Source organism: Petaurus breviceps, unplaced genomic scaffold (assembly GCF_028583685.1).
Source record: "Petaurus breviceps papuanus isolate PSGF00001 unplaced genomic scaffold, PetGlider_PUasm1.0 90650, whole genome shotgun sequence".
NCBI classification, from domain to species: domain Eukaryota; kingdom Metazoa; phylum Chordata; class Mammalia; order Diprotodontia; family Petauridae; genus Petaurus; species Petaurus breviceps.
Genome location: NW_027187299.1, coordinates 6,017,762 through 6,045,029, shown reverse-complemented (window position 1 = coordinate 6,045,029; position 27,268 = coordinate 6,017,762). Strand labels below are relative to the sequence as shown.

Below are 27,268 nucleotides of genomic sequence, written 5' to 3'. Positions count from 1 at the left end.
GAAGGAAGGAAGGAAGGAAGGAAGAAAGGAAGGAAGGAAGGAAGGAAAGAAGGAAGGAAGGAAGGGAAGGAGGGAGGGAGGGAGGGAGGGAGGAAGGAAGGAAGGAAGGAAGGGAGAGAGAGGGAGAAAGAGAGAGAGAGAGAAGAAAGAAATTGTCTGTACTCAGACAATATCAGTTTTATCTCTGGAGGTAGATAGCATTTTTCATCACGAGTCCTTTGGCATTGTCTTGGATCATTGTATTGCTAAGAATTGCTAAGCCATTCACAGTTCTTCATCATATAGCATTGCTGTTACTGTATACAAAATTCTCCTGATTCCTCTCACTGTACTTTGTATCAGTTCATGTAAGTCTTTCCAGGTTTTTCTGCAATCAATCTGCTTCTCATTTCTTATAGCACAGTAATATTCCATCACAATCAGATACTGTAACTTGTTCAGTCATTCCCCAATTGATAGACCTTCCCTCAATTTCAAATTCTTAGCTACCATGAAAAAAGCTGCTATAAATATTTTAGTATATGGACTTTGTAACATGAATTTGGCTGCTCAGAGACCTTACTTGTTCTTGACTATATTCTGGAGAGGTGGGATTGCTACATAGTTAGGTTCTGCATTAAGTGGAAGGTTATTATTGCATATCTCCTGTATATGTTTTGTGACAGGACTATACATATATTTTATTTTCCTTTCATTATCAATTCTCAGGTGAACGTCCCAGGGTTTGTGATCTAAACATTAAGAGAGTAGAGCAAGGAGTGGTCTGACCTAGAAAGAAGGGAGCCCTGGACCCTGGTAACTTTTTTTATTTTTTAAACTTTTTTGATCAGTTTTTCCATTAGTTAAATTGGAAAGTAAATCTGCCCTTGAGTTCAAAGGCTCATTTTCTTCCCCAAATGCCCCAATAATAATAATAATAGTAGTAGTAGTAGTAGTAGTAGCCATAGAACTTCCTTCAGACATCTCAGAGCAACTAAAAAGCAGAGAATTGAGGCAATTACCCAGAGCAGAGGAAGGAGGTAAAAATGTGTTGACAGGTATTTTGGTGGGGAGGACTGGAATGGGGGGGAGGGAGGGAGGCAGATGTTAATTTTTACTTTTACTCCCCCTTAAAGGGGTCTCAAAACCAATTCTCTTCCTCACTTTGAACTAGCCCAGGGAGACAATAGGAGTTATGCCTCTGGAGGAGAAGACTGACCCAGGAAGAATTAGACCCAAGACACTCCCTTCTGCTTTTGTCCTTCACACACGTGCCTTACTCCTTTAAAGCAACATGTGTACCACTCAGCGACCGCCACAGACCCTGGAGTCAATAAATTACATACACAGAGAGAAGATGTGGTTCCTTGGGACTAAACAAATGGGTAATCCATGTGCATTCTAAATGTCATTTCCTCCCTTTTTATTTCACCATCCTTCTACCCATACTAGCTCCTTTGGATAATAAGAAACAAAAGCCCCGTTCCCCTAGCCAAGGGAGTCGCCTCTCTCCCAGCAGTGGGGCTCTCCATCCCAGACAATGCAATGAGCAGCTGGCAGAAATGGAGTGAAGCAATGGGGGGGAGGGGAGGGGGAGAAAGCCCTCCTGAGGGACAGATGAACTAGATTGCCATGCCAGATCAGGGCGGAATCTCTGCTGTTAGAGAGAAGAGGAAGAACAATAAAAATCTATATTTTCCATGAATAAAACATGATTGTGTTCACTCTGGGAAGGTGGAATAATGAGAGGGCCCTGCTCTGGTTTGTAAAAATATGTATTTTCCTGTCCAGGATTTCTCAGGCTGCTCTGCCTCTCCTACCTTAGGAAGAAGGTCCTGGCAATTATAATTTTCTGCCAAGGCAGTAAGAAATCAGACCCCAGAGCAACATCATGAGAAACCTGATTGATGCAAATGGATTCTGGATACAGAAGGCCAGGTCAACAGCCACAAAGGGATGTTCATTGCTTATAGAGGCCTGGACTATATGGCATCAACTAGTATTTATTGAGAATTTATTGTGTACTTAAGGCACTGTTTGAGGATTTTTCAGTAATACTGGCCTCCTTGCTGTTCCTGGAACGAGACACTCAATTTCTCAGTTCTGTGTATTTTCACTGATTGTGTCCCATGCTTGGAATGCTCTCCTTCCTCATCCCTATCTCCTGGCATCCCTCATATCCTTCAGCGCATAGCTCAAATCCCACCTTTTGCTTCTTCCAAATCTAGAGCCCTAAGCATTAGGCCAGGGGTGGGGAACCTGCATCCTCGAGGCCATATATGACCCTCTAGGCTTCGGGTTCCGCATCCCTGCGGTAGGCCATGCTTCATCTCAGATCCCTATGTTTTGTCAATCAACAGACTGAGATCAACTTGTTATTTACTAGAAGTCAACATTATGCTAGGTATTATAACAGATACCAAATAAGTACAATTCCTTTTCTCAAGGAGTTTATTATCTTGTTCAAGAAACATGACCGATACGTATTAAAATTACATACTATAAAAGATAGCATCATTGTATGGTAGAAAGAAGGGCAGCTAGGTAGTGCAGTGGATAGAGCACTGGTCCTGGAGTCAGGAAGATCTGAGTTCAAATCTAGCCTCAGATACTTACTAGCTGTATGACCCTGGGCAAGTCACTTAACCCCTATTTGCCTTGATTCCTCATCTGTAAAAAATGGGGACACATTGGAGAAGGGAATGTCAAACCACTACAGTATCTTTGCCAGGAAAACCCAACGGACAAGTCCATGAGGTTACAGGGTCAGACACAACCAAACAATGACAACACGGTAGAAAGAAAACTGAACTTAGAGTCAGCAACCTCTGCCTTAACTATCTGCTCATTCTTCTCCTTCAGGCCACTTCTTCCACTGAGGAGTCTCTATTTGGGGGAAGCGTCCAGAGCAGCCATCTGGCCTCACTCTGGAGCATCGCTCCATCCCTGCCCCCTTCTCCTGTTTGTGAGTTCCCCCTCCCAGCAGTGCTTCTGACTCTCCAGACTTCGCCATTATGTTTCCCTCTCCCTCCCTACTTTCAAGTCACCTATCATGTATTGTGTCCCTCAGTTAGAATGTAAACTCCTTGAGGAGGGAATGTCTTTCTTTTTACTTGTATTTGTTTTGTTTTTTTGTTTGTTTGGTTGGTTGGTTTTTGTCTTTTTTCTTTTTTGGAGAGGAGAAGGCAAGGTAATTGGGGTTAAGTGACTTGCCCAAGGTCACACAACTAGTTAAGTGTCAAGTGTCTGAGGCTAGATTTGAACTCAAGTTCTCCTGATTTGAGGGCCAGTGCTTTATTCACTGTGCCACCTAGCCACCCTTCTTTTTATTTGTATCTTTAGCAACTAATACAGTGCCTGGAACATAGTGAACTCTTAATAAATTAATAAATAATAAGGCTTAACAAATAATAAAGCTCTTAAATAAACTTATTGACTGAGTTTGAATTCTGTCACTGATGCCTACAAGTTTTGATGAGATGGTGGGTAAGATACACCCTCTTTGGGCCTGTTTTCTCATCTACACAATGAGGATAGCCATACCGATGCTGCCTGCCTCACAGGGTGGTTGTGTGACGATGCTTGCTGATTGGTTGGTTGTTACTCTTCGTTCTCAGAAGAGGACCCAAATGGCATCATTTGGCTTTAATGCTTTGTAAACCTTCAGGCACCACATAAGTTTTGTTGTTTTTGTTCAGTCATTTTCTGTCATGTTTGACTTTTTACAACCCCATTTGGGATTTTCTTGGCAAAGATGCTGGAGTGGTCCACCATTTCCTTCTCCAGCTCGTTTTATAGATGAGGAAACTGAGGCAAGCAGAGTTAAATGACTTGACCAGGGTCACATAGCTAGTAAGTGTCTGGAGAGGATTTGAACTCAGATCTTCCTAACTCGAGGCCTAGTGTTCTCCACTCTACCACCTAACTAACTGGTATATATGTCAGTTATTAGTTAAGTACTAAATTCCACGTAAAAGTAATTCCATCATTTTAAGAAAAGGCTTAGGCCAGCCATCCTTCATTCTCCAGACTTTGCTACCATATTCTTCCAACCCCCCTTTTAACCCTTTTTATATATTGTCTTCTCCCATTAGAATGCAAGCTTCTGGAGGGCAGGGACTGTCTCTCTTTTTGTTTCTATTTGCATTCCCAATGCTTAATATAGTGCTGGGCATATGGAAGCACTTAACATATTCTGGGGTGACTACAAGTGCTTAGTTCAGAGGATCGTCTATTTAGATCTGGAAACCCTCACTAATTTAAAGAAGAGGAAATTGAAGACCAGAGAAATTAAAAGGCTTGCACATGGTCATACAAGTCCTCAGCAGCAGAGTCAAGATTTGATCCCAGGCCTTCTAACCCTAGATTCAGTATCCTTTACACTGCTTCATACTGGTTAGTCTAAAATTATTCAGAGAAGGGAGAAATCAAGGTCAGTTGGAGAAGTCAGAAATTGGTTCATGCAGCAGATATGACTTGAACTATGTCTTGAACTTAATCAGGATGAAAGAAGGATGCATGACGTCAAGGGCATGTGATGGCTCAGGACAGCAAGGGTAAGGAAGCCTGAATAAGTATGTCATACATAGAGGACATTAAGCAACTGGCCTGACTAGAGTGGAAGATGCACATAATGGAGCATGGAAAATAAAGTTGAATAGATAAGTAGAGCTTAGGTTATAAAGGACCTTGAAAGTTATGCAGAAGAGGTTGAACTCTGCAAAAGACAAATGGGAACCATAGTAGGTTCTTGAGCAAGATAGCGACAAGACAAAATCAGTATTTCTAATGGTTTTTTCCATTTTAATTACACAAATATTTCAGTTGTGATTCTATATTGATATCTCCTTCTACTTTTCCATCTCAAATACCCTGTTTAACTTTCTATCCCAACTTAAGGAGGAGAGGAAGGGGTTTGCTTTCTTACTGACCCTTTTTACCTGTCCTTGGAAAGCCCTCCAAGTTCATGAGGTCCTCTTCCAGTCACTGATGTCAAGGGAGATCAAGGACAAGATTTTCCTTGTGATCCTTCACAATCCTTCACCAAGTGGGCTCAATTCTCTTCTAAACCCTCTTGCTTCTAATCTCATCATTTAATTGAAACTGCTCTCTCCAAGGTCACCAATGATCTCCTAATTGACAAACCTAATGGTCTTTTCTCATCTTTCTTGACCTATGGTCTTTGATATTTTTTAACTCCTTCTCCTGAATATTCTTTCTTCCCTAAGTTTTTATGACACCATTCTCTCCTAGTTCTTTTCCTATCTACTCAATTAATTCTTTTTATTCCATGTCACGCCCACTCACTGGAGGTATCTGTTTTTCCTCTCTATATTATCTCACTTGATCTTTTAATCAGATCCCATGGGGTCAGTTATCATCAGATAATTTCCAGATTTGTATATTTTCTTTCCTGACCTCCAGTCCTAAATCACAAACAGCCTTTTGGTCATTTTGAATTGGATATCCCATAGGCATCTCAAACTCAACATATCCAAAACAGAAGTCATTATCTTTCCCCTAAAAACTTCCTTCTTCCCAGCTTCCCTAGATACTTTCAAGGGCACCACCATCCTCCAAGCCATCCAGGTTTGCAACCCCCTGCTTCTGCTCCTCACAGGACACTACATCCTCAAAGGACACTACATCTCCTGTACCATTGCACTGGCTATTTCCCATATCTAGAATATTCTGCCTTCTCAACTTCTCTTATCTTAGTGTCTCTGGTTTCCTTTGAGACTCATTTCAAATCCCACCTTAGAAAGGCACCAAGAAAGCTCGGTCCTTCCAACTGCTAATGACTCTCTTTCTCTCAGGTTTCCTTCCATCAACTATATGCATGTATACGCATATGTGTATTATATCGTATGTACTTAATTATTTACCTATAACTTCCCTCTAGAATGTAAGCTTCTCAGAGGCAGGAATTGCTTTGTTTTGGTTTTTTTGGGGTTTTTTTGCTTGTCTTTATATACCCCACACTTATCACATTCCCTGACACCTCTGTTGTTTTTGTTCAGTCATTCCATTGTGTCTGACTCTTTATGACTCCATTGACCATAATGTACCAGGCTCTAATATTCATGGGATTTTCTTGGCAAAGATACTGAAATAGTTAGCCATTTCCTTCTCCAGGGGGTCACTTTTTATCAGAACTCTCCACTATGACCTGTCCATCCCGCACAGCATAGCTCATAGTTTCATTGGGCTATACAAGCCATTTTGTCACAAGGCAGGGATCCAGGAGGGAGCCTGGCACATAGTAGGTACTTAATAAATACTTGATGATTAATGGACTCACTACAAGTCCAAGAAGAGAGGGATCAGTCCATTCAAGGGTTACAATTTGTACAAAAACTTGGAGGCAAGAGAAATGATGAGTTCAGAGAGCAAAAAGGTCAGTCGATATGTCATACACAGTGGCCTCCCTCATCTTTACCCCAGACCCCAAATGAAGATCTGCTTTCCCTCTTGTCCTGTCTTCCTTGAGCTATGAGAGTGAGCCCCAGGTGTTAGCTGTACAATCCCTGTACAATTTGCTGACCATCAGGTATGCAGAATCCTATGATGCAGATGCACCTGAAGACCCAGAATTACTTTTGTGAAAGTTCACTCTCCCCTCTTTCCCCCCATCATCCAGGTCTTCCTGTGTCCAAGCTCGAGACCATCTGTGCTATCTGCTATTATTAATGTCCTATGGGTTATCCTTCCAGCACCACTCCAGAGATTATTTTCCACTCATTCTGTTATCAACCTTTCCCCTCCCATTAAGTCTTTTCCTTTCTCATCTCCACCATATCCAAGACTCATTAGGCCCCTGTGCCAGTGTTTATTTAGACATTTCTAGGGGCAAAGAGTTATGACTTTCTGTGGAATAGAAGGATTATTTTAAGCCTCTCCTGTAGACATGCAGAGAATCATTCAGCAGTGGAAAATTTTGGTGACTTGGGCAGCTTTGCCAGGCTTATGGCTTTATCAGTTACCATTCACTGGGCTTGATTCTTCTGGTTAGTCAGCTGTATGGTTTTGGAAGCTTCATTAACTCTTTAAGCCTTGAAGATACAATTGAATGCATGGAAGCAGGAAGGTATTTATTAGTAGTTTACTTGATATTTGCTAATTAATATTTATCAACAAGTCTTTATTTACAGAGGCAGTATTATGAAGTAGACAGAGATGGAACTGCAATCCAGAAGATCTGGTTTCAAATCTTACCTTTGGCACTCACTGGTCATTCGTAAGCATATTAAGTGCCTACTGTGGGCTGCTAGGTGGCACAGTAGGTAGTGCACCAGACTTGGAGTCAGGAAGACCAGAGCTCAAATTCGGCCTCAGACATTTACTCAGATATTTAGCTGTGTGACCCTGGGCAAGTCACTTAACCCTGTTTGCCTCAGTTTCCTCATCTGTAAAATGAAGAAGGAAAAGGCAAACCACTCCAGTATCTTTGCCAAGAAAACCCCAGATGGGGTCATGAAGAGTCAGATATGATGGAAAAAATGACTAAACAACAACAACAGCTATGTGCCAGGTTCTATGCTAAGTATTGGTGTTACAAAGAAGGACAAAAAAATAGTCCCTAGATAAAAAATAATCTCAAGAAGCTCACAGTCTAACAGGGGAAACAACATGCAAACAACTATGTAGAAACAAGTTATATAGAGGATAAACTGGAGATAGTCAGCAGAAGGAAGGTACTAACTATGGGGCCATAGTCAAGTAGCCTTCGCTCACCTTGGTGGACTCACAGATTGTTAATGTATCAGTAAAATTTTTTATGAGATGCTGTAGTGGGGAAGAGAGACTAACCAGTCAGTAAGCATTTACTGGATACCTGGATACTGCCATAGATACTCAAGAATGATAACACAGCACTCCTGCTGTGTAAGGGCTTGTATTCTCCCATGGAGACAAGCACAATAAACAATCAGAGAACAGCAAAAGACAGCATACAAGGTTTTCATCAAGTCTTTGTGCCACTTTCAGACTTTTTATTTTTATTGTGGGCAGGACATCTATCTACCCCATGCTCTCTTTGGGAACTCTGTCTCCCAGGCACCTGTGTGTAAGTGAGCACTTTCCACCCAGTTTGGAAAGAGGAATTCCTTTTGTAGGAAGAAGAAGAAGGGAAGGGAAAGGGAGTAAGCATTTATATTGCTCCCTATGATGTTCCAAGCACTGTGCTAAGCAGTTTACAAATATTATCTCATTTGATCTTTATAACAACCCTATGAGATAGGTGTTATCATTATCTCATTTTACAGTTGAGGAAACTGAGGCAAACAGTGACCATGAAAACTTGCTCAAGGTCACACAACTAGTAAGCATCTAAGGCTAGACCACATAATTAGTAAGTATCTAAGGCTAGACCATACAACTAGTAAGTATCTAAGGCTAGATTTGAACTCAGGTCTTCCCAATTTAGGTTTATTACTCTATTCGTGTACCATCTAACTAAAAAAAAAGAATGGGGAGAAAGAAATTCATACAGAGGGAAAGGAAAATGGGGAACTGGTTCAAATGTCACCAGCACTCCTGGACAAAGCAATGCAGGAGAAATTTTCCTGTGTCAGGTCCTGGAAAGAAGCAAAATGTCCCCCTGCAAAGTTTTAGCATTACAATCCCAGGACATAGCAACTTTCAGGTACTGGCATTCATTTAATGGGCAAAGCAATAACTCCCATTTCTCATTCCTTCTGAAAAACAACAGGAAACATGGAGGCAAGTGGACTTACAACCTCCTGTACCTGGCAGCTTGGGAGAAGGTAGTTTGGGAAATGGGGTAGGGTGGGCACTTGCTACTTCAATCTTATTTTTATTGATTTTTTAAAAAATTGTCTCTTTTACTTCTAATATCTCTTTTCTTCCTCTACTCTTTGAACTATTCTTTGTGTTTGGGGAAACCTGCCAACAAGAGCCCAGCCTTTAAAGCATGTTTAGATTCTCTCTTACTACTGGGTTATATACAAAGCATGGGCAGATATTCCCTGAGAGCTGCCAATCCAACATCTAGAACATGGGGGAACCAAATTCTAGTCATGAGTAACTTAGGGGCCTGAAGACTATGTTGTAATGAAGATTCTGACTGGCTGAGGAACCAGAAGGACCAAAGACCAAGTAGAGTCTGAGCAGGAAATGAATGTGCCTGCAAAAGATCTGAGGGGACAATCTCTTGCTCTCTTGCAAGTCATCAGGAAAGAGTGGCAGGAAGCAGAGAACGACTCATGGAACACCTGAATCTACACATAGTCTAATGACCAGACCCTTCTATGGCCAGTCCCCTATTGCACATGGGACAAAGATTTTCTAAAAGAAAAAAAAAAGGTAGTTCAGTAAAACCTGGGAGGTAGACATTATTATTTATTCCTATTTCACAGATGAGGAAACTGGCAGATGGACTTCCCCCAATCACACAGCTAGTAAGTATCTGAGGCTGGATTTGAACCTCATATGTACAGAACAGTATGCAAAAATCCACATTCATAATCCACTGCCTCCAAAAAAGGGATAAGGACTGCTGCCTGATTTTTTACTTTGTTACTTGTCTTACATCCTTTATTACTTTATTCCCTGTGCCTTTCTTTAAGATACAGATTAAGCATCATCTTCTTCAGGAAGCCTTTCCTGACCTTTCAACCACCGCTGTCCTTGTTCTCAAAAGTTCTTTTATTTGACCTCTTGTATATATTTGTGTTTATTAACTTTATATAAATATATTTGTATACACTCACCCAAGTTCAAAGAATGAAACAATCCTTTCTCAAGATGACCTTCCATTCTAATGGGGGAGATAAATTTATGTGTGTATGTGTATATATATATATAAAATAGAACCATATTTATACATGATGGAAATTTATATATGTAAAATATGCACACACATATATACATATATAGTTATCTACCACATATAAGCTATATCTATAAATATGCGTGTATGTGTGTGTGTGTGTAATATGTGTATATATATGAGAGAAAATACTTGTAGCCCAAGGAAGGATTGGCCTAGAGGGGTGGGGAACCTCCAGCCTCAGAGTCACATCCTTTTGTTTGTGAAGTTTGGATTCAGTCAAAGGGCTTCACTTGAGGACCTAGAACACTGCTTGTGGCCTCAAGGCCTCATGTTCCCCACCCCCAGTAGGTAAATTGTGATTTGAGAAAACCTTTTTTCAGGACCTTTACCCCCCAAGTTTTATGGCTCTGAGTGTGGAGAGAGAGGGCTAGAGGCAGAGTAAAGGAGACTATTGGAGGCTCTGACAAGAGACAGCAGAGCCTTGAACTTGGAGTCAGGAAGACCCAGGTCCAAATCTTGAGATAATGGACAATCACTTCTCTTCCTCATCTATAAAATGGGGGTGAAAACAGTACCTACAGTACTTGCCCCCAGGGTGATCGTGATCAAAGGAGATGATATACTTAGAGTACTTTGTAAACTTTTAAGTGCCATATAAATGTCAGTTATGGTCATTACTAAGCCAACTTTTTCTAACTTAACAGTACACAGTTGAAAATTCCCCCCACATACTCCCAGGACCTTGCTGAACACGGATTCTTGTGTTCCTTTTTCACAGAAAGCTGGGAAGGGAGCTCAATCCATTAGCCTTCCTTTGCAGAGATGGAAAGGTCATCTGTTCAAGCTGTTTCAATGGCCATCCCTCCAGCAGAACACCCTGAAGGGAAGAAGACACGTAGAGAGCATAGGAGGGAGGAGACACAGTAAAACAAAAACTGGCTGATTTCCTGGAACATTAGACAAAGAACTTTGTCTTTGGAATTACTTGACAAAACCCCTAATAAAAGAGTTGACAGTGTGTATAATCGATATCATATTGCTTGCTTTCTCAATATGGGGTGGGAGGTGAGCTAATGGAAGGAAGAGAACTTGGAACTCAAATTTTTCTAAAAAATGAATGGTAAAAATAAATTAAATAAATGTTTTTTTTTAGAGGGGAAAAAAAGAATTAAAGGGTGGGGTGGAAGAAATCAGCCTTATAATTGACTTATTTCTTTCAGGGGCCTCGAAGATCTGAAGCTGGTGATGGGAATGACCTTCAAGTTGCCCATGGCTACACCCTCTTGTCACACCTCCTCCCCAAGCACACCCTTCACCCTTTCCCAGGTTCTTTGGGGCAGCCAGGGTTTACACAGTGGAGAGAATGTTAGACTTGGAATCACCAAGACCAAGTTCAAATCCTGCCTCAGATATTTACTAGGTATGTGACTTTGGGCAAATCACTTAACTGCCTTCAGTCTGTTTCTTCATATATAAAATGGGGACAGTAATAGGAGCACTTCATAGGGTTATTGTGAGGATTGAATGAGGAAACATATGCATGTCATCCTTAAAGCACAGTTAAGTGGGATAATAGAGTGCTGGACTTGGAGTTAGGAAAACCTGAGTTCAAATCCAGCCTCAGATACTTACTAGCTGTGTGATCTGGGGAAAGTCTATCTGCCACAGTTTCCTCATCTGTGAAATAGGGATAAATAACAGCACCTACCAGGGTGGCTAGGTGGCGCAGTGAATAGAGCACTGGCCCTGGAGTCAGGAGGACCTGAGTTCAAATCCGGCTTCAGACACTTGACATACTTACTAGCTGTGTGACTTTGGGCAAGTCACTTAACCCCAATTGCCCAGCCTTCCCCTTACAAAACAAACAAACAAAATAGCACCTACCCCCCAGAGCCATTGTGAGGATCAAATGAGACTATTTTAATGTGCTTAGCACAGTGCCTGGCACATAATAGGGGTAACATAAATGTTAGCTAGTAGTAGTAGTAGTAGTAGTAGTAGTAGTAGTCATAGTCGTAGTCATAGTAGTCATAGTAGTAGTCATAGTAGTAGTTACAGTAGTATATAGACACTAGATTTTAATTTTATGATTATTATTTAAAGTGAGCAGTGTAGTGTGTTTGCTTCAGTGTAAATATATAACTATATTAGGGTGACAAGGGGCTTTTCCTCGGGGGATTGATGGCTAAGGAGGGCAAGTTTCTTCCCCAGCCTCCCCCATACCTCAGGGTCTTCCACTTGTTCTAACTAGGAAGGTCCTGGCCTACCTCCTCCATACCCCCACCTTCTCTCTCCAAAAGGATAGAAAACCCTTTCTTCTATTGCAACAGAACCCTACCTGGGCTGGACATTCATCCTCCAACAAAGTTGGGTAAAATGCTCAGTTCAATGTTGTTACAGTTTAAAATGGAGGGGAGAAACTAAGCCCATGCATCTTTTCTAGTTAGTGTGGATAGAAAGAGTAGGGAAAGATGGTGTTAGGAGTAAAGGTCCTTTCCATCATTCAAGTCCCCTGCCCTGGAATTTTCATAGCCTCCTGTATATTTCATATAAACACTGCTCACCAGTGAGTGGAATTTAGCATCAAGCAATTCGATCTTCAACCCTACCCAAGGGGCTTTAATTATTGTTGTAATAAAAGGACCTCATTAGATGCTGGTTTCCCCAAAGACTGATCCAATGGAAGAACCCTGAGGACATTGTTATAGTGAGACTTCTGCGTACTTTCATATCAGCAAACAAATGCCACCCTTCATCTTGCTCTGACTCTGTACTACCCCTTTCTAATGAGATTTGCAGGGTTTCTGCTAGCATGTTGCTGAGGTCAAAAGTTTGGATTGCTTCTGATTTTAGCTGAATTGGTTTACTTGGCCTGGGCTAGGAGCTGAATAGCTACGTGCCTTGCCTGAGCCACTGCTATCTTTTCCTTTTTTCCTTCGGGGAAAAATGATATCAGCATCAAACTGTGGCACCAGCCCAAGAGAAACAGCATGGTGGAGCAGTCACCACTGCCAGATTTTCTCTGGTTATTCATGGGAATTGAGAATAAGCGGCTAAATATAAATAGTAGAGAAGTGCCAATTAGTCCTCTGGTGAAGCCAGTAAACGTTGACAGTACAGAATGAGACAGATTAGAGCACCCCACCTCCACTCTAAAATAATCAATTAAGAAGAATTTATTAAGCACCTATTATGTGCCAGACACTGGAGACAGAAGTACAATGACTGAAATAATCCCTACTCCCAACGAGTCTACAGAGGATAACTTGGCATTGGTATCTGGTACCATGAGATGTAAGTGTCTGGAGGGAAGGACTATCTTTTGCCTTTTCTGTATCCCCATTGGTTAGCACAGTGCCTAGCATATAGTACTTAATAAATGTGTATTGATTATTGTTTGACCTGACCACCAGTCATTTTCCATTATCCAAGGGATTAGGGATTTCTCTTTCTTGGCCCTTAATCTCAGGGCCATAGCCTTGCCCTTTATTTCTCTTTAGTATTCCTTGTCCTTTGCAGGTCATCAGTACAGCACATTTTCTGCCAACCAGTCAGGGACAAAACTCCTTTACCATAGATATCTCAGAACGCAAGATACAGGTGTGTAACCAGCAGTAACTCTTATGTTTTGTAGGTGGTAAGATCAACAGCCCATTCCTAAACTTTACCCCTTTTTGAAATCTTTCCTATAAAAGCCTTAGTTAGTTTTAGGCTTTAATAACTTTAGAAGTATAAATGCTACAAATTTAACAAAATATAATTTGAAAACTTAATTATTTAAATTTCTTTCATACTTATTTAGTTTTGTGTGTCTTGAATGATAAATCTTTTAATTTTAACAATAAGGGCACCCTATCATTATGCATTACATGTGCAAACATTGTTTCTGTTTTGACCAGAAACCCTGAGAGTCTTCCCCTATATTTTTTTCAAAGAGATCATTCTTTGCTTCTTTTTTTTTATTATTATTTTTAAGCCTTAATCACTGAATGGGTATTGCCTCAGTCAAACTGAGACCTGTTACACACCTTAGCTTGAAAAGGCCAAGGTCCCCCCACTGTATCCAGGGTCATCTCCAGTTGTCCTGTTCTATATCTGGCCACTAGACCCAGGTGACTCTGGAGGAGAAAATGAGGCTGGTGACTTTGCATAGTCCTCCCTCACTTAAAATTCAATTCATCTGCATGTCATGGTATCACCTTCCTGATGTCATGGTTCTTGTGGAGAACAAAGGACAAACAGCAAGCAATGGACAAAGATTCCTCAAACCTGTGGATTGGTAATCTCACCTGGCAACCTCCAACATCTGATCTATTTCCATGAAATTTTTTTCTGGTGAGAATCACATCAATATGGTTGTGTAAAGAACAAAATTTTGTTGGATGAATGATCTTAAAGCCAGGATGACAAATGGAATCCTTTCAGTCACTGAGTAGCCACTAATGAGAATTTTTACAAAACCGGAGAACTGACTAGAAGTGATCCCCATAGCACAAGATCAGGAATTATGTTGAACTTTTAATTAGAAATGTGTCAACATTTTAAAATTTTGAATAATTAACATTTTTGGTTAGTTTGAAAGACCTATCTATCTATCTATCTGAAGATATATTAAAGCTTAAAACTGCACTGAGACTTTCAGGATAGGTTGTATTTTGTCTTATTTGATTTTCACAACAACCTTATGAGATAAACGCTATTGTCATTACTGTTATTTTACAGATCAGGAAACTGAGACTCTGAAATGTAAGTCTTTTCTCATCTGTGAAATGAGAAGGTTACACTAGCTGACCTCCAAGGCCCCTTCTAGCTCTAAAGCTATTATGTTATGATCCCGGTTTGGTCAGACACTGTCGATTAGTTAAAAGCTCTGTCACCACAAGCTCTTCCCCAGCTGCTTTTGAGCCATTACTAGGCCTGCTGGAAAGCAAGACGGATGTTTACGAAATGTTACAAACTGCTAACCCGTGTGTAAATGCTTAATGCCAAACAGGTAGTAAAAACACTGGGAATGTCTCAGGGAGCACGTGCAACAAACATTTCTCAGTCCTTCATCTTTCAGCGACTTCTGCTGTTTGTTCTGTTTGACTGCTGGGAGTCTAAAAGGGGGAGGGGAGGAGAGGGAAGAGAAAGGGACTAACGTTCCACACTGCAGACAATGAACCTGTCCAAATTCATGAATTATTTCTCCCGACATAAGTTCATACTCATACACATTCCATAGACAGTTTCATGGGTAATCGTCTTTTTAAAAATTATAGTTATGGAAATGTTGATTTCATAAATTAAAAATAAAATAAATAAAATATATTTTTAAAAAAGATTGTTTTTACATTATTCTAGCTTCCTTGGGTCAAGATCTCCATCACCATTGCTGTGAGCTGCTATTATTTTGAATGAACTTGAATTAACATGAATCTGGTGCAGTGGCAATTTTAAATCCATCATATTCATTTATGCATTTTTTTGGTCGGGGGAAGAGTCTTATTTTGAGTTGCAAGGATTTAGAATACTTTGATTTTTTTCCCTCTTTGTTCACTTTCAACCTGGTATAAATTTCTGGAGCTTTATATTAGTTTTATGCCACCAGAAATGTACTTTGCAAAGATGACCAAACTAATAATAGTTGCTTAACTTTAACCAGTTCCACTAGTAAGAACTTCAGCAGAGAAGCAGTGTTTTATCACTTCAGGAGCCTTGGAAAAACTCTCTCCTGTGACCATGATGTGAGATAATGATCTCATGCACCTTAAACGAAAACAGACTGCCTGTCAGAGTGAGAAAAAGCTCCATTGGGGAACATAGCCTTATCCAACAAAGATAGCCCTGTGGAGGAAAAAGCCAATATGGAAACCCCCAAACTGCCCAAGCAGCTGGTCAAATCATCCAGCTGGCTCCACTGTCACTACAAATTCTGCTTCCCCTGTCTGGGCTTGGTGCCCATTCTGGGCAACCATCTCTAACCTTCCCATTTTGATAGCACTCAGGCTACAATGCACTTGGATTCCCCACAAATGACAAATCAAATACCTTATTACACGTACCGGTAAATGGCACAAGGAGTCAAGGAAGGACTATATAATTCCACAGTTTAGGGAGAAGAAGGAAATGTGACTCAGGCTTATAGCCCATGCCCTTGTCCCAAGAGGCTGGGGTAGTAGCCTCTTGCTTGATGACCCTAGGAAAAGTCAAGATGTGCTAATAATTTTCCACTGGTTAAAATCTTTATCTATCTATCTATCTATCTATCTATCTATCTATCTATCTATCTATCTATCTATCTATCTATCTACCTACCTATCTACCTATCTATCTATCTATAGATAGCCACTACTCAAATATCTCTTACAGGCTTGGAGGTCCTCAAGATAAGCCTCTGTACCTCATCCCCATACCCCATACACTCAAAGGTAAACAAGATTATTGCAATAAAAAAGAAGAGTTTATTAGGAGTAAGAAAGCCTGGCACACACTACCACTGTGATATGAAACAAATTGTTCAACCTCTAAGACTCAGTTTCCTCACCTGCAAAATGAGAGTGTCCTAGATTAGGGTTCCCTAAGTGTGTGTGTGTGTGTGTGTGTGTGTGTGTGTGTGTGATGGAACCCTACTCAGAATAATATTTTAAGTAATTAAAGGAAACATCATTAAATTTCAGTTAGAGTTTTTTCCCCAACCAAGTTCACAGACACACTGAAATCTATCCATGTATCTCAGGTTTAAACACCTGTACCAGATGTTCTCTAAGGATCTTAGTTGTGGGACTGGAGGAGAGCTCTAAGGTCAGCTAGGTCAACCCCATCATTCTAGAGTTGAGAAAAGACTTTCATCTTTCTGAACCTCCATTTCCAGATCCACAAAATGGGAATAATAATAGCCTTTACCTCATAGGATTAAAGTGAAGATAGAATAAGACAATGTACATAAAATACTTTGTTAATCTCAAGCTGCTTTAAAGTTTTATATTTCCCTTATCAATCATGCCTATAGCTGAGGAAACTGAGGTTGGAGGAAGACGAGTCAGTTGCCACACAGGAATAAGTATTAAAGGCAGGATTTGAATTCAAAATCACTGACTCCTGAGTCAATGCTCAGGTTTCTTCTAAATCTCTATCTTCTAAGTCTGTATTTGAAGCTCTGTGCCAATGTGCTAGAGAGGGGTAGTATGGCAAAATTCTGCATAGAGACATCGAAATTATTACTGCTATTTCTCACCTATCACTCTTTCAGAAGTCTTCAAGAGATACACCTTAATTGATAAAGTAGTCCAAGTTCTGCTATTAGCTACCTGAGTGGTCTTGGGCTTTGCTTCACATGGGGGCTCAGTTTCTGGTCATTACATCAGGGTATTTCTTTCCAAATTTTGTATTCTATACTTCTATAGGTTGCTTTGAGATCCCAGATAAAAGGGATTGATGCGTACTAGTACTATTTATTCTCTTCCTGACCTTGATTCCATCTGCAACACCATCTCCACCTTGACACTTCATCAGTTTCTCATCTTCTGTCAAATTGAAACTTAAAATCTTGGCTCCATTCCCACTCTTTTCCCCTTGGTTTCTTCGCCTGTCATATAACAGGATTGGACTAGATCACTAAGGTTTCTTCCAACTCTAATATTCTCTGGTTCTGTGACTCTATGATTCCCCCTGCCTCCCCTGCCAATCGTCTCCGATTTCCATTCTCTTGTGGGGTGCTCCAGGCTCTCAAGCATATGAATCACTCAAGGAGGGAGAGAAGGAAAAAGGAAGGAAAATATGTGTTCTTCAAACTTATAATAGCCTCCACACTCCAGAATTTTCTGGGACCATTCTGATTACTTTTTTTTAACTTGTACTTTGCCTTTTTCTTAATATGTATTTAATTTTTTTTTGCAAATTTTTAACTTAAATACAAAATAAGAAAATAAAAAAGAATTGCCGTATATACAACAAACCATAAGAGAAGGTTTAATATAAAACAATAATTTTCCATTTCAAGAAAACCTAGGTATAAATACTACATATTATTTTCAAAGCTTCCTTCCTTGCTTTTCCTGCTCTGATTTCACTAAAAGGAAGCAGACTGTTAATGAGGACTGTCCTTTGTCAAACTGTGTATCCTGATTTTTGGTTTGGAAAATATGGTCCCTGTCTCTATAATACCCCAAACTCTGAACCACTAGCCTTAACTTCCATCGGATTTCCCCATTCCCAACATGTTCAATATCCTACCAGAATTACCCACTAATTATCAATTCCTTGAAGTTAATCCCAGTCTCTTTAATCATCTTGACGCCTCCCACCCATGACACCCAATAAAAATCCAGAGGCATTCCTGGAAACCACTGATGCAATTGTCATCCCTGGGCTCTGAACCTCTCACTCCATGTTTATTCATGCCTTGTTTATTTATAAAGGAGAAACTGTAGCCCATTAGATGGTTCTCATTCATTGCAGTCAGAAAGGATGCTTTGTACTTGGGAAGTTAGATAAACAGTGGTGAGCACCACTACTAGTATTGGGTCCCTCCTAACCCCCAGTCAGGGCCCCCACAGGGCAGCCAGCTGCACAGCAGCCTCTCTCTCTCCATATCCAGCTGTGCCAAATGGGACTGTGACTGGACTTTTCTGTGGAGCCAAAGGCAAAAGCACAGAATTAACAGAAATCAGAAGAAGGGGGGTTGTAGAATATCTTCCCCATAGAATAGATAACAGAAAGACATCTAGTCAAACCCCCTCATTTAAAGTTGAGGAAAGTGGGACCCAGAGAAATAGTGTCAGCAGTAGAGTTTGAATCCTGAATCTTTGACTACAAACCAATGTTCTTTTCCACTGTACCTTGTTTAAATAGATGGAATTCAAATATCTTCATTTTTTTAGCCCCAGAATTCCTGAGATGGCTTCAATCCCAGACCTCTCCCCATTCCCCAAAATCATTTTTACTCCTTTTTATACCCAGCTTCACTAAAAGAGAGAAGGATCTGGAAGTGAAAAGGTGAGAGACCCCAAGCTAATTCCCCAAGGGGAATGACAGGGGACAAAAACTCAGCAGGAATCCTAATTCCAATCTAAGAAACATTTATTAAGCACCTACAATGTGTTAGGCACTGTGCTAAGCCCTGAGGCTATAATTAATTAAAAAAAAACACAGTCCCTAATGTCAATGAACTTATAGGGAGAAACAATACACAAAAGGAGGCAAGAAAAGGGGATGGGGCAGGTCACCAGGGATTATGGGCCTAGAGTATTCTTTGGAGCTGAAACTAGGCAGGGCATCAGATGCAAGGTAGAGTGATATGAAAGACCAATTTCTGTCCCCTATAAAGAAAGGCATTGGGAGGAGTTTGGGTGCCCCACCTTCTAGCCCTCAGATCAGAGGAGTTAAGAACATGGTGGTGAGTTTAGAAGTGATAAGCTTATCCTACAAGGTGCATCTTGTGCTGTAGAGTTGAAGCCAGGCAGGGCAGCAGATACAAAGTAGAGCTGAAAGGGACAGAGGAAAAAGATGGAGGGAGCAAAGTTCTTTTTCTGGAATGACTGAGGATATGGGATGTGGGATTCAGTCTTAGTTACCTCATCTGTAAAAAGAAGCTAATAATAGTACTCATCTCATAGAGATAATGTAAGGATCAAATGAGATAATAGATGCTAAGTGTTTTGCCAACTTTAAAGCACAAAATGCTAGCTATTAATATTTATATCTTGGTTTTATTATTGAGTTTTACAATCTTATTCTATATCATTATGTAATGCAAGATAGTGTTCCTGGGTATTCAGAAATAGACTCATTAGAAGTGAAGGCATGGTACAGTCAGTCATTTAGCCTGGAGGTTCAAATGTATTTGTTTTAGGAAAATAACTATCTTTGAAAGCATACTAGACATGTCTCCTGGTGGAGACATCCTGATTCTAGCCTGGGCTACCACCAGCTAACTGTGGGACCTTGGAAAAGTACTTTTACCTCTCTAGACCTCAAGTAGAAAATTAGGGGGTTGGACTAAATTATTGCCAAAGGTACCTTTCAAGCTCTAAATTTTGAGATCTTATGATTAAGTAATCTTTAAGTTCCCTTCTATAATTTCCAAGCTAATCATAATTGAAAAAGAGAATAGTAACTTTCCTTTTTCATAGCGCAAGAGAGGAGCTTGGGCTAATGAGGTGATAAATACACAAACAAAAGGTGACAATGGGAGAGTTCAATATGTACATAGCACAGTGTATCAAATATATAATACTGTTTGGTATTTAAAGCCCTTCATAACTTGACTTCTTAGCTGTCACGTCTTTTTTTTTTGCAGGGGAAAGGCCAGGCAATTGGGGTTAAGTGACTTGCCCAAGGTCACATAGCTAGTTAAGTGTCAAGTGTCTGAGGTCAGATTTGAACTCAGGTCCTCCTGACTTCAGGGCCAGTATTCTAATCACTCTGCCACCTAGCTGCCTCACTTCCACGTCTTCTTACACTTTCCTCCTCTATGCCTGGAATTCCCTTACTCCTCACCCCTTCCTCCTAGCCTCCCTCCAAGACTCCATTCAAATCTAGCCATCTACAGGATATCTTTAACACCACTAAAAAGCCCCTCCTTGCTGCCCCTGATGGTGCCTTCCCTCTGAGATCACCTTCCATTCATACCAAATATATCTTGTGTGTGCATAGTAATGTATTATCTTATCTCTCCCATTGGACTGTGAGCTACTTGAGAGCAGAGATCGCATTTTGTTTTTTGGCTTTGTCTTTCTGTGTATTCCTCGAGCTTAGAACAGTGACTGGTATATAATAAGTGCTTAATAAAGGCTTGTTGACTAGTTGGTCACATATATTCATTGTTGACAGACTATAGACAATAGAATAGGGGTGTTGCTTGATGGCAGACAAAAGAATCAGAGTTTTTACCTTGGAAGGGACCTCAGAGACTACCTAATCCAACCTACATTTGACCTAGAATTCCCCTTCAAACATCCCTAACAAGTGGTCAGTGGGAAGACCTCTGGCAGGGTGGAAACCATTACCTCTTAAGGCTGCCCATTCTACCTTTGGAGAGCTCTAGTTGTTAGGAACCCTATATCTGGCTCCAGAACTTCTGAGTTCATTCCTTCTTCCACATACCAGCCCTTCATATATTTGAAGATATCTCTCACATTAACCCTAAATCTCCTTTTTCCCTGATCAAACATCCCCACATCTTTCAACTAATTCTAATATAATATGAATTCAAGACCCTTCATTAGCCTGGTTGCCCTCTTGTGGACACTTTCCAGCTTACTGGTTTACCTCCTAAAATGTGGTGCCCAGATGTGAATATAAAATTCCACGTGTGGTCTGACCAGGACAAAGTACAGCAGGACTATGAGTCCTGGATGCAGCCTAGAAGCAAATGAACTTTTAACAACCGTTGTACTCACCCCTAGACAGCAATTACCAGTCGACACTCATTTTACTAGCACTAAGTAAAGTTGGTACAATACTATAGGCAAAGTGCAAGGCAGAGAGTCTAGAAGCTAGACAGCTTGGCTCCTGACTCTTGATATGATCCCAAGATACAGGCACTCTGCCCCTCCAAACATTATCTACCTTCACCTTTTACATAGAAACAATAAAACTGACCGATTGACAAAGCTAGAGATGAATTATTAACTGATTTTTACCAAGCATGCAGTCTGATGCATGAGGGTTTTTTTTTAAATAGTGGATCCTCAGATATAGTTATGAAGGATATAAAAATGTAAGTGACTTAAAGATCTCAAATGGAATCATATCCTGAAATGCTTTAATGGGCTTATGATCTTGTTTGAAGTACATGCACTAAACATCTGAGGTGTGTTTCTAGTTCATTTCTACTAGGGTATAATAGAGATAAGTCATGTGTTATGGTGGCTAGTGTCTTGAGAGGCAGCATAATATTCTAGCAGTGTATGGGGTGTTCAGGGAAGATTAGCACCTCTGACATAAGGGCTTGCAGAGCCCTTCAGGGCTGCACGTCCACTTTTGGTATCCACCTCTCACCCACCTTTCACCTGTGGCTCCAAGGAGCTGTAACATGTACAGTGGCCACAACCTGGCAAAATCATCTCAGCAGACAGGCTAAACTAGACTGAGGGTAACGAACAGGCCTCACATCTGTTGATGAATTAGGAGGATGTCTATTGCAAACATATGAAGACATCCCTCGGTGGAATGGGCAAATGAGAACAATTTGCTCCAGTGACCATGAAGCCAGCTGAAGCAGGCCCTGTGAATGCTTGGAGAGCTTGGGCAGACATTGAAGATGCCAAGGTCATCCACTGCATTCTGGGTCATCACTAGTCCTCCTGACTTTTGTACTGCCATTGGACTTTGATGACTCTGGAATGGAGAGCGAAGCTGACAACTGTGTGCAATTCTGCCTCACCTAAATCCAGTTCACAAATAAGACAAGACATGCGATATCATTGGTCCTCTTGGAAAAGGAAGGATGAGCAACAACCACAATGTTGTAGGAAAGGCGCCAGGCTAGGAGTCAGAAGATTTAATTAGTTTTGACTCTAATACTAATTAGTCATTTGACACTTAATGAATAATCACCCCTGTGGGTCTCAGTTTCTTCAAATGTCAAAGGATAGGGTTAGAGGAGCATTCTACTGATAATCTTCTTTATGTTACCAATGACTTAGCAACGACTGAGAAAATAAAGTGACCTCAGAGTTATTGTAATTCAACTCACTTCTAACCAGGGATCACCTCCACAAAATAGCTCCCAATGGTTATAGTGATTATCCAGCCTCTATGTCAAGACCTCAGGTTTTGGACAATTTACAAATTCCTATGTCCAATCCATTCTACTGTGGGGGTAGTTCTGACTGTTATGGAATTTTACTCACAAAGAATCAAAAATTATCACTCTGCAATATTCACACATTGCTCCATTCTCTGGACCAAGCAAAAGGTGTAATTCCCGCTCCATATGCATATCCTCATGCGCTTGAATACAGCTCTTATATCCCCATTAAGGAAATCTCTAATTTCTTCAACCCATCCTCTTAAGGAATGGTTTCTAATTCCCTCACTGGCCTGGATTTCCCCTGATGAACAGACATTCCTTCTTTTTAATAGCCTTCCTAAAATGTGCTCATTCAAAAACTAACCTCAATATTTCAAATGTGGTCTGCTAGGGTACAGCAAGGCTATCACATCCCTTTTTCTGGACAGAACTCTGCTATTCTTGCAGTCTAAGGTACTGTTTTTCCCCAAAATAATATAAAACAGCATATATTAAGCACCTACTGTATATTTGCTTGGTATCAAGAGAAACAAAAAGTTTAGATAAGTCTTTTTAGCTAAAATTATCTTCTTTCCACTGAATATATTCTAGCTTTTCATCCCCCCCCCCACTTCTAATTTTCTATTTTATGATGCACTTGATGTGCTTTGAATCCAAGTGTTGGACCTTGGATTTATCCTGATAAATTTTCATTGTATTGACTTGAATCTATTTCTCTAACTTAAAAGATCCTTTTGGTCCCTACTTTTGTCCTCTAATGTGTAAACCATCTCTCCCAGCTATGTGTCATGGGCAAATAAGATGAGAATAAAACCTATGCCTTCATTAAAGTCATTGATTAAAATGTTGAACAGAAAAGGGAAAAGGGCAGATCTTTGGGACCCTCTGCTAAGCTTTCCTATGTAATGATGTCTGCCTCCCAGAGGCAGCCCAAACTTCTTATTATAATGATCGAGGCTCTCCAGGATATGGCTCCCCTCTAGCTGTTTAGCCAAATGCTCCTTTACTCTCCCTACATATTCAACAATTCAGCCCAGTTGGATTATTTGTTACTCAAACATACCTTCTGATTTCCTTTGTTGTTGTCACTCAGTCATTTCGGTCCTGTCTGACTCTTCATGATTCCATTTGGGATTTTCTTGGCAAAGAGAATAGAGTGTTGCCATTTTCCTTTTTCCAGTTCATTTTATAGATGAGGAAACTGAGGCAAACTGAGTTAATTGAATTGCCCAGGGTCACACAGCTAGTATGTTTTTGCATCTGGATTTAAACTCAGGAAGATGAGTCTTTATCTTGACTTCAGGCCCTGTAATCTATCTACTGCACACCTAACTGCCCCAACCCCGATTTCCTACCTCTTTGTTTTTCCTCACATTTTTTCTGCCTAGAATGCCCTCCCCCGTTATCTCTGACCAATGAAACTATTCAAGACGTTCAAGTCCCACATGAAATGCTACCTTCTCTCTGAAGTTTTCTCTGATAAAACCCTTCCCTGCCTCCTAACAAGATGTGATCTATTTTCCTGCGAGCTCACACTGCGCTGTTTTTTATACCATTTTAGTAACACCTGACACATTACATTATATTAGACATAATGTAGTGGAAAGAACTCTGAATTTGGAATCAGAGAACCTGGGTTTGAATTTTGGTTTAGAGAATATATTCACCTTCCCGGGTCTCAGTCTCCTCATCTATACAATAAATCAGTCAACTAGCCTTTATTAAGTACCTACAACATTCCAGGCACTATTCTAAGCATTGGAGATACAAAGAAAGGAAGAATAGAGCCTCTCCCAACTCCAAACCAAATTTCTAGTCTTCAGGGAATCTCAGAGTTCAGAGAGACCTGGAGATCCTGCAGTCCCAATTCTCCCTGATGCATGAATATCTTTAACAATGTGCTCATCAAAAAGGCAGCTCCAAGCCTCTGCTGAAAGAGAATATCAACTTTACAAGTTTCTCTCTTTTTTCCATTTTGCAAATCTAGTCACCTATACAATAAGAACTTGTGCAAAAAGGGGGGAAAGGTCAGAACGTCTCATCCACAAACAGGAAAGTCATTCTTCTTCCTGTGGAAAAGATTGAGGCCACAGGCCACCAATGATGGGAGGCTGGCAACAAGAAGGGAAGATGATGTAGTAACATCTATTGACATGTGAAAGCAAATAGGACCCCTGTGAGTTTCCCCTAGAGTCAAGCAAGGAAAACAGAACTGAGTCGTCTGTGTATCCCTAATGAAAATGATTGCAATGTACTTTGGAAAGTGTGGGTCTGTTAGAATAATAATGGGGACAGGGAGAATAAGCCAGGGGAAAAAGATATGCCAAAGAACACATCACACCAACATAAAGATGCTTTTCTTAAGAATTTTGTTTTTAAAAATAGATAACTGAAAGCTAGAAGTTTATTTAGCTCCTACTCAGACTTTAAGACATTGCTCTCTGAAAATCATTTGCAATTTATTACATATTCAATTAGGGTCCAGAAGTCTATGACATAAGTGCCAGTCAAGGGCACGGGAGGCAGTTGCCGGACTTACCCTGCCTTTCTTCACCATAGATAATGCCTTAGTTCTTTTAACTCTGTTCTTGTCTATTTAATTCAAACAACTCTAAGACCCACATGTGTGAAGAACACTTAGCTAAGCCATGGTAGAGATACAAAGTTTAGGTCAGACACAGTTTCTGTCTTCATGAAGCTTCCAGCCTAGTTGAAGGACAAATGTGAATAACCTTGTTATGCAACGTTACATGATGAGGTTTTTAGGTAGGGACAAAACAAAGTGACCTGTGAGGTTCAACAGAGGAAAACACTGTTGACAGTGGGAATCAGGAGAAGTTTCAGGGTGATGGTAGCATTTGAGTTGGACTTTCAAAGATAAGTAAGAATTCAGAAGTGAAGAGGAAGGCATTCCACACATAGAGGTTTGAGTGATTAAAGACAGGAATAAATTAGGAAGGCCCAAAGTGTGTCCAGGGAACAGAGAGGAAACCAGTTTTTCAGAGTTTTTGGTATTTGGAAGAATTGAGAAAAGTCTTGAAAGGAAATGGTCCTGCCATTGCGGAAGGCAATGAACACCTGACAAAAGAGTCTAACCTTTACTAAGTCAACAAGAAGGAGCCACTGAAGAATTCAAGCAGAAGTGTGGTGTGACTAGACCTGTGCATAAGGGAAAGATATTGAGATGCAGCCTGAAGAATGAATTGAAGGGGAAAGAAGAGTAGAGGCAGGAAGACTTTTAGAGGCTATAGTCCGGGTAGATGGGAAGGAGAGTCTAAACTGGAAGGTTGGCTGTGGAAACAGACAGGAGAAAGTAATTGCTAAATGTTCTGGAGGTGGAATTGGTGACAATTTGGGCATGAGAAGTGAGGGAAAGAGAATAGTAAAAAATAACACCAAGGCTTCAAACGTGGGAGGCTCCTCTTCTTGCCTTATGCACAACAAATGGTGCCGAACTGACCAGACCAGAGAAAAAGGCTGCCATCAGATGGCTTTGAGATTTGCTACCTCTGCTCCAGAAGCAGACCAGATCATTGCCATCATCGAACCTTCATCTATTATATGCAAGGAGCCCTACTAGATACTGGGAGAGACAAAGATGAGAAAAACCCAATCTCAACCCTCAAGGAATTCCCAGTTTAGTTAAGGGAAAAGGACACACATATTAAAAAGACCAACAATAATACAAAGCAATTATTTGCCAAGTACCAGACGAGTCATTCTAACAAAAAGAGCTACAGGGATTCCAAGGAATGGACGATTGCCCACAATTTGGAGAGTCTGGAGAAGTCTTTGCCTCTGCTAGAATGCCTCAGTGATCAAGTTGGATGCCATACAATTGCATCTTACTTTATTAGGACAGACACACAAAAAAGAGAGTGACATCCCTCCTCCCTGTTTCTTCTTTTAGTTTTAAATTTTTATACCTTGTTGTTATGATAGATAAAAGAGGGAGTACTACAGTCATCATCTGGTATTTTTTTTACTATGATACAATGTGGTATAGTAGAAAGAGTATTGGTAGCCTAGGAAAAACAGGTACCCTACCACACTATTATTTCTGGGGCTGTAAATTGGTACAGCCACTCTGGAAAGCAATTTGGAACTGTGGCCAAAAAGTCACTAAGCTGTGCATCCCCTTTGATCCACAGTTATACTAGTAGGCCAATACCCCCAAGGAAATCAAAGATGGAAACAATCTATATGTACAAAAACATTTACAGCAGCTCTTTTCATGGTAGACCAGAACTGGAAGCTAAAGAAGCATCCTCTTATGGGAAAATGGCTAAACAAATTGTGATATAAGAATGTAATGAGTAATGTTATGGAGTTCACCATAAGAAATGATAAAAGGGGGCAGCTAGGTGGCACAGTGAATAGGGCACTGGCCCTGGAGTCAGGAGGATCTGGGTTCAAAACTGGCCTCAGACACTTAACACTTACTAGCTGTGTGACCTTGGGCAAGTCACTTAACACCAATTTCCCTGCCTTCCCGCTTCCAAAAAGACAAAAAAACATGATAAAAGGGCCAACTTCTGAGAAAACTATAAACTGATGAAGAGTGAAATGTTCAAAACTAGGAGGTTAATTTGGACAATGAGAATATTATGATAGAAAAACAACTTTAAAAGACTTTTGAACTCTAGCCAACATAATGATAAACCACATGCCACTCACCTCCTGCTAAAGAGGTGATGAATTAAAAAAGCAGAAAAAGTCATGCATTTTTTAAACATGGCAAATGTGGAGATTTGTTTTGC

The 27,268-nt window shown here is 40.5% G+C and overlaps 2 long non-coding RNA genes across 6 annotated transcripts in view; one reads left to right on the top strand and one right to left on the bottom strand.

Moving 5' to 3' along the window:
- LOC138143640 (uncharacterized) overlaps nucleotides 1-10,792 on the top strand; it is a 288,388-nt gene extending 277,596 nt beyond the window's left edge. Inside the window, exons 4-5 of the long non-coding RNA XR_011163763.1 lie at nucleotides 8,690-8,744; nucleotides 10,551-10,792. This is a non-coding gene — a long non-coding RNA (uncharacterized lncRNA). The remainder of the gene's footprint in view (nucleotides 1-8,689; nucleotides 8,745-10,550) is intronic.
- Nucleotides 1-27,268, bottom strand: part of LOC138143638 (uncharacterized) — a 185,613-nt gene that overhangs the window by 73,158 nt on the left and 85,187 nt on the right. The window lies entirely within an intron of this gene.